Source organism: Myotis davidii, unplaced genomic scaffold (genome assembly GCF_000327345.1).
Source record: "Myotis davidii unplaced genomic scaffold, ASM32734v1 scaffold223, whole genome shotgun sequence".
Taxonomy (NCBI): Eukaryota; Metazoa; Chordata; class Mammalia; order Chiroptera; family Vespertilionidae; genus Myotis; species Myotis davidii.
In genome coordinates, this window is record NW_006294609.1 from 1,842,827 (window position 1) to 1,848,374 (window position 5,548).

Below are 5,548 nucleotides of genomic sequence, written 5' to 3' on the forward strand. Positions count from 1 at the left end.
TTTTTAAAAAAAGAAAAAAAAAAAAAAAGAAATGCTATGAACATAGGGGTTCATACATTCTTTCTGATTGGTATTAAAGCAACCACCGAGCATTGGGCACTGAGCTAAGCTCATTGAATTCTCTTAACCACTCTTGGAGGAGTGTATTGCTACATTCAAGGTGGAACACCAGTAGGCATGGAGGGTCGGGTGGTGACGGGAGGACCACCACAATCTTTATTACTCCCCCAACTCTTTACGGTGAATAAACATTTCACCTAATTGTATGTTTTTTGTTTTTAATATATTTGTATTGATTTCAGAGAGGAAGGGAGAGCAAGAGAGAGATAGAAACATCAATAATGAGAGAGAATCATTGATGGGCTGCCTCCTGCACACCCCACACTGGGAACCGAACTGGCAACCCGGGCATAATGCCCTTGACTGGAATTGATTCCAGTACCCTTCAGTCCGAAGGCCGACACTCTATCCACTGAGCAACACCGGCTGGGGCATCACCTAAGTTGTGTGTGTTTTTTGAGTGTGCTCTTATGCAAACAGGAACTCAAAAAAAAGTGCCCTGGGCACCACCCTTCCTGCAACCAGATTCTTTTCTAAAGACCTTTCACTCCAAGACATGAAGTCACTGACCCAGGATTGCATGCATTTAACCCAAACTTGGAACATCTCCAAAATCCTTGCTGTGTCCCTGCGGGTTTGCAGGATAACAAGACCAGAAAATAATTTAGAGAACAGGAAGGAGGCCGTATTGAGTGAATGGACCATTCAGGAAATAAATGGTGCCACAGCAGGGCATCAGACTTATTGTGCTTGCTGTACCAGAATAGGCCCACCAGTGAGCAGCAAGTGGAACTTTCCTATTGATGGGCTAACTTAGTCCCCAAACATTCATGTTCCATTTTTATTAAGTGTGACCCACCCACTTCTTTTTGGTTCCCAGTTCACTTTTTCCGTAGTTTAACCATGAGTAAGGTAGGACCTAACTTTGTACTCGCTTGTATAGTCACTTTGGTTTCTACAAAAAGAAAAAAAAAAAAAGCTGCCTATGGTTGCATGCCTGTCTTAAATCTCTGGGGAAGAGTTGGTTTTGAAATTATTTTTAAAACCTTGTTACCATGACGTATCATCGGGACTTTAAATATATATATATATATAACCTGTATGTTAATTGATTTCAGAGAGGAAGAGAGAGATAGAAACACCAATGATAAAAATCATTGATTGGCTGCCTCCTGCACACCCCACATTGGGGATGCAGCCAAAACCCGGGCATGTCCCCTGACCAGGAATCCAACCGTGACCTCCTGGTTCATAGGTCAGCGTTCAAACACTGAGCCACACAGGCAGGGTTCATTGGGACTTTCTTTAAAAAACACACACATACAGAAAGGAAGGGAGAGGGTGAGAGAGATAGAAGCATCAATGATGAGAGAGAACTATTGATCAGCTGCCTCCTGCACACCCCCTACTGGGGATTGAGCCCACTACCTGGGCATGTGCTTTTGACCAGAATTGAATCTGGGACCCTTCAGTCCGAAGGCTGATGCTCTATCCACTGAGCCAAACCAGCTAGGGCCCATTGAGACTTTTAAAAAAACTTTTTGTAGACATTCTATGTGTGTCACTGATCCAGCTTTCCATATATTGTTCCCATGTAATGATATGAACTTGGGCAATTTCTTATATTTCTCATTTTAGCGAAAAAGTAGTTTATAATAGCCGCCGTCTCCTGAGCCCTTACTATGTGCCAGACGCTGTTGTAAAGCCCTTCACAACAATCTTAGGAAGTCTGTTCTGTCCTCAGCCCCATTTTACAGCTGGGAAAACAGCTTGGAGTAGAGAGAGGCCTAATTTACTCGTCTAATATAACAGCTTGCAAGTGGCTGAGCCAGTCAAGGTTTGAGCACTTGTGGTCTGGTCTAGAACCCACCTTCTTGAACACTGTGCTACCACTCATTGTTTTTCAAACTTGAGCGTGCATCAGAATTCCCTAGAGGGCTTGTCAAAACACAGATCGCTGGGGCCCACCCCCAACATTTCTGATTCAGTGGGTCAAGCATTTGCATTTCTAAAAAGTTTCCAGGTGATGCCTCCATGGCTGGTCTGGAGCCTTTTTGTTTATCCATTCTTCCGCCGGTGGACATGTGGGTTATTTCCACCTTTTGGCTATTGTGAATTAACGGAGCACACTTTTAAGAACCTCTACAATAACCCGTAATGGTTTTCATAATTTCTCAACGGAGAAAGAAGGGTCATGATTACCTGCCAACAGATTGTGCAGTTAATTGTAGGAGGAATCTAAGAGTCACTAACACTTTTTAATAATAAGCAGCAGTGTGGACATGTGGGTTATTTCCACCTTTTGGTTATTGTGAATTAACGGAGCACACTTTTAAGAACCTCTACAATAACCCGTAATGGTTTTCATAATTTCTCAACGGAGAAAGAAGGGTCATGATTACCTGCCAACAGATTGTGCAGTTAATTGTAGGAGGAATCTAAGAGTCACTAACACTTTTTAATAATAAGCAGCATCCATTGGTTCTTATGATGTGCTGGACACTGGACTAGGCACTTTCTATGCCTTATCTCATCCAATCCTTACAACAGTCTTGGGACTACTCTCCCCCCCCCCCCCCCCCCCCCCAAGTTTCACCCCCGCCCAGTTTACAGTGAAGAAATGGGGATTTGGAGAGATTAGGGAATTTGATCCAACTTATGTACCAGCAAGTAGGAATTTGTGAGGTCCAAGTCAAGATTACCTGAATTCCTCCTGAATTCCTGGCAGGGTTGCTCAGTTGGTTAGAGCATCATTCCAATACACCAAGGCTGTGGGTTAGATCCCCGGTCAGGGCACCTACAAGAATCAATAAATGAATGTATAAATAAGTGGAACAATAAATCGATGTTTCTCTTTTTCTCTCTCCCATCCTCTTTTTAAGATTAAAAAAAAGAAGAAGACTACTTGAACTCAATAGCCCTGTTGACTAAGACACTACAGACTTTGCACAGTAATTGTTTAGTAAATATATGAACAAAAGATGCTTGTTTATATCAAAAGCAGAGCTACTCGCCCTAACCAGTTTGGCTCAGTGGATAGAGCGTTGGCCTGCGGACTCAAGGGTCCCAGGTTCGATTCCGGTTGCGGGCACATACCCAGTAGGGAGTGTGCAGGAGGCAGCTGATTGATGTTTCTCTCTCATTGATGTTTCTAACTCTCTATCTCTCTCCCTTCCTCTCTGTAAAAAATCAATAAAATATATATATTTTTTAAAAAGCATAGCTACTCATTGGAAGACCTCTTGACATTTTAAAGGCATGAGTCACTAGGTTTCACTGTGTAGCAAAGTGTCTAAAGCACAAAGAAAAGAAGATACAGTGCCTTAGAGGGTGAATTTCTAGGGAAATTTCAAGCAGACTTTTGACAACCACAATGGTGTGGGAGAGATTGCTGCCAGCAGTGGTGGCTGGGGATACCGGAGATAAAAAAAAAAAAAAAGAAACTCAACAACATTAAATTCTTTCTGACAATGTTGCTCTAGGAAGGCTACGTCCACTTAACAGCATTGGAACATAATTCACAAATCATAAAATTAACCCACTTAAAGTGCGCAATTCAGTGGTTTTTAGTGTATTCACAGGATTGTGCAACCATCACCACATCTAACTTTAGAACATTTTCATCACCCCAAAAAGAAACCTTGTCCACATTCGCAGACACTTGCCGTCCATTCTCCCCCAGCTCTAGACAACGACTGATCTACTTTCTGGCTCTACAGAATAGATTTGCTGTTCTGCACATTTCATGTCAGTGGAATCGTACAATTCGTGGTCTTTTGTGACTGGCTCTTTTCACTTAGCAAAGTGTTGCCAGAGATCATCCACATTGTAGTGAGTGTCTGCTTCATTTCTTCCCTCCCCACCCCAGCCCCAGCACTTTATCAAGGTGTGCGTTACCTAAAGGAAATGCACAAGTATTGTGTACAGCTCCACAATGTTTTTTTAAAAATATATTTTTATTGATTTCAGAGAAGAAGGGAGAGGGAGAGAGAGAGAAACATCAATGATAAGAGAGAATGAGAATCATTGATCAGTTGCCTCCTGCATGCCCCCTACTGGCATTTGAGTCTGCAGCCTGGGTATGTCTGGGTATGGAATGATGACCTCCTGGTTCATAGGTTAATGCTCAACCACTGAACCACACCAGCTGAGCAGTTATTGACCAAAATTTTAAGAGAGCTCTCTGGAGTGCTGAAAATATGCTATATCTTGATCTGAGTGGAGGTCAAACAAGTATATACACAGGTAAAACGTTGTGGAGCTGAGCCTGGCTGATGTGGCTCAGTGGTTGAGTGTTGACCTGTGAACCAGGAAGTAAGTCACAGTTGGATTCCCGGGAGGTGGGCTCAATCCCTTTTCGGGGCATGCAGGAGGCAGCCGATCAATGATTCTCTCTCATCATTGATGTTTCTCTCCCTCTCTCTTCCTCTCTGAACTCAATAAAAATAAGTATTTTTTAAAAATTTTGGCCAAGAGCACATGAGATAAAATTTATCATTTTTTTCAAATTGATTTTGAGAGCGAGTTGCATCCTACAGGCGCCACGTTGGGGATTGAACCCACAACTAGGGTATGTGCCTTGACATCCACTTGTTGTTCCACGTATTTTGTGAATTCATTGCTTGATTCCTGTATGTGCCCTGAGCAGGGATCACCCCTGCAACCTTGGCCTATCGGAGGATACTCTAACCAACTGAGCTATCTGGCCAAGGCTAGTCTGATTTTTTTTTAACTAGTCTTGCATCCCTGAATAAACTCCTCTTGGTAATCTATAATAATAAAAGCATAATATGCTAATTAGACTGGACATCCTTCCGAACGACCCTCCCAACGAACCCAGGGCTTCAAGGAAAGCCCGGGTCCTGGGTGCCAGAGGGAAGCTAGTGCCAGCTGCCAGGGGAAGGAAGGCCTACTCTTTTTTCTTTTAATACATATTTTATTGATTTTTTACAGAGAGGAAGGGAGAGGGATAGAGAGTTAGAAACATGAATGAGAGAGAACCATCGATTAGCTGCCTCCTGCACACCCCCCACTGGGGATGTGCCCGCAACAAGGTACATGCCCTTGCCGGAATCGAACCTGGGACCTTTCAGTCCGCAGGCCGACGCTCTATCCACTGAGCCAAACCGGTTACGGCAGGAAGGCCTACTCTTGCACGAATTTCGTGCATCGGGTCTCTAGCAATATATAACACTTTTTATGTTGTGTCAAATTCTGTTTGCTATATCTTGCTAAGGATTTTGCCTTGATTTTCACTTTGCCCATTATTGGTTTTTTTCGTTGTTGATGATGCATTGTAGGCATTCTACATATATTCTGGATATTAACCCCTTATCAGATATGATTTGCAACAATTTCCCCTTCTGTAGATAGTCTTTTCAGTCTGTTCATTGTGTTCTTGGATGCACAAGTTCTAAATGTTGGTGTAACCCAATGTATCGTCATTTTGTTGCCTGTGCTTTTGGAGAAATTGCCAAGTCTAATGACA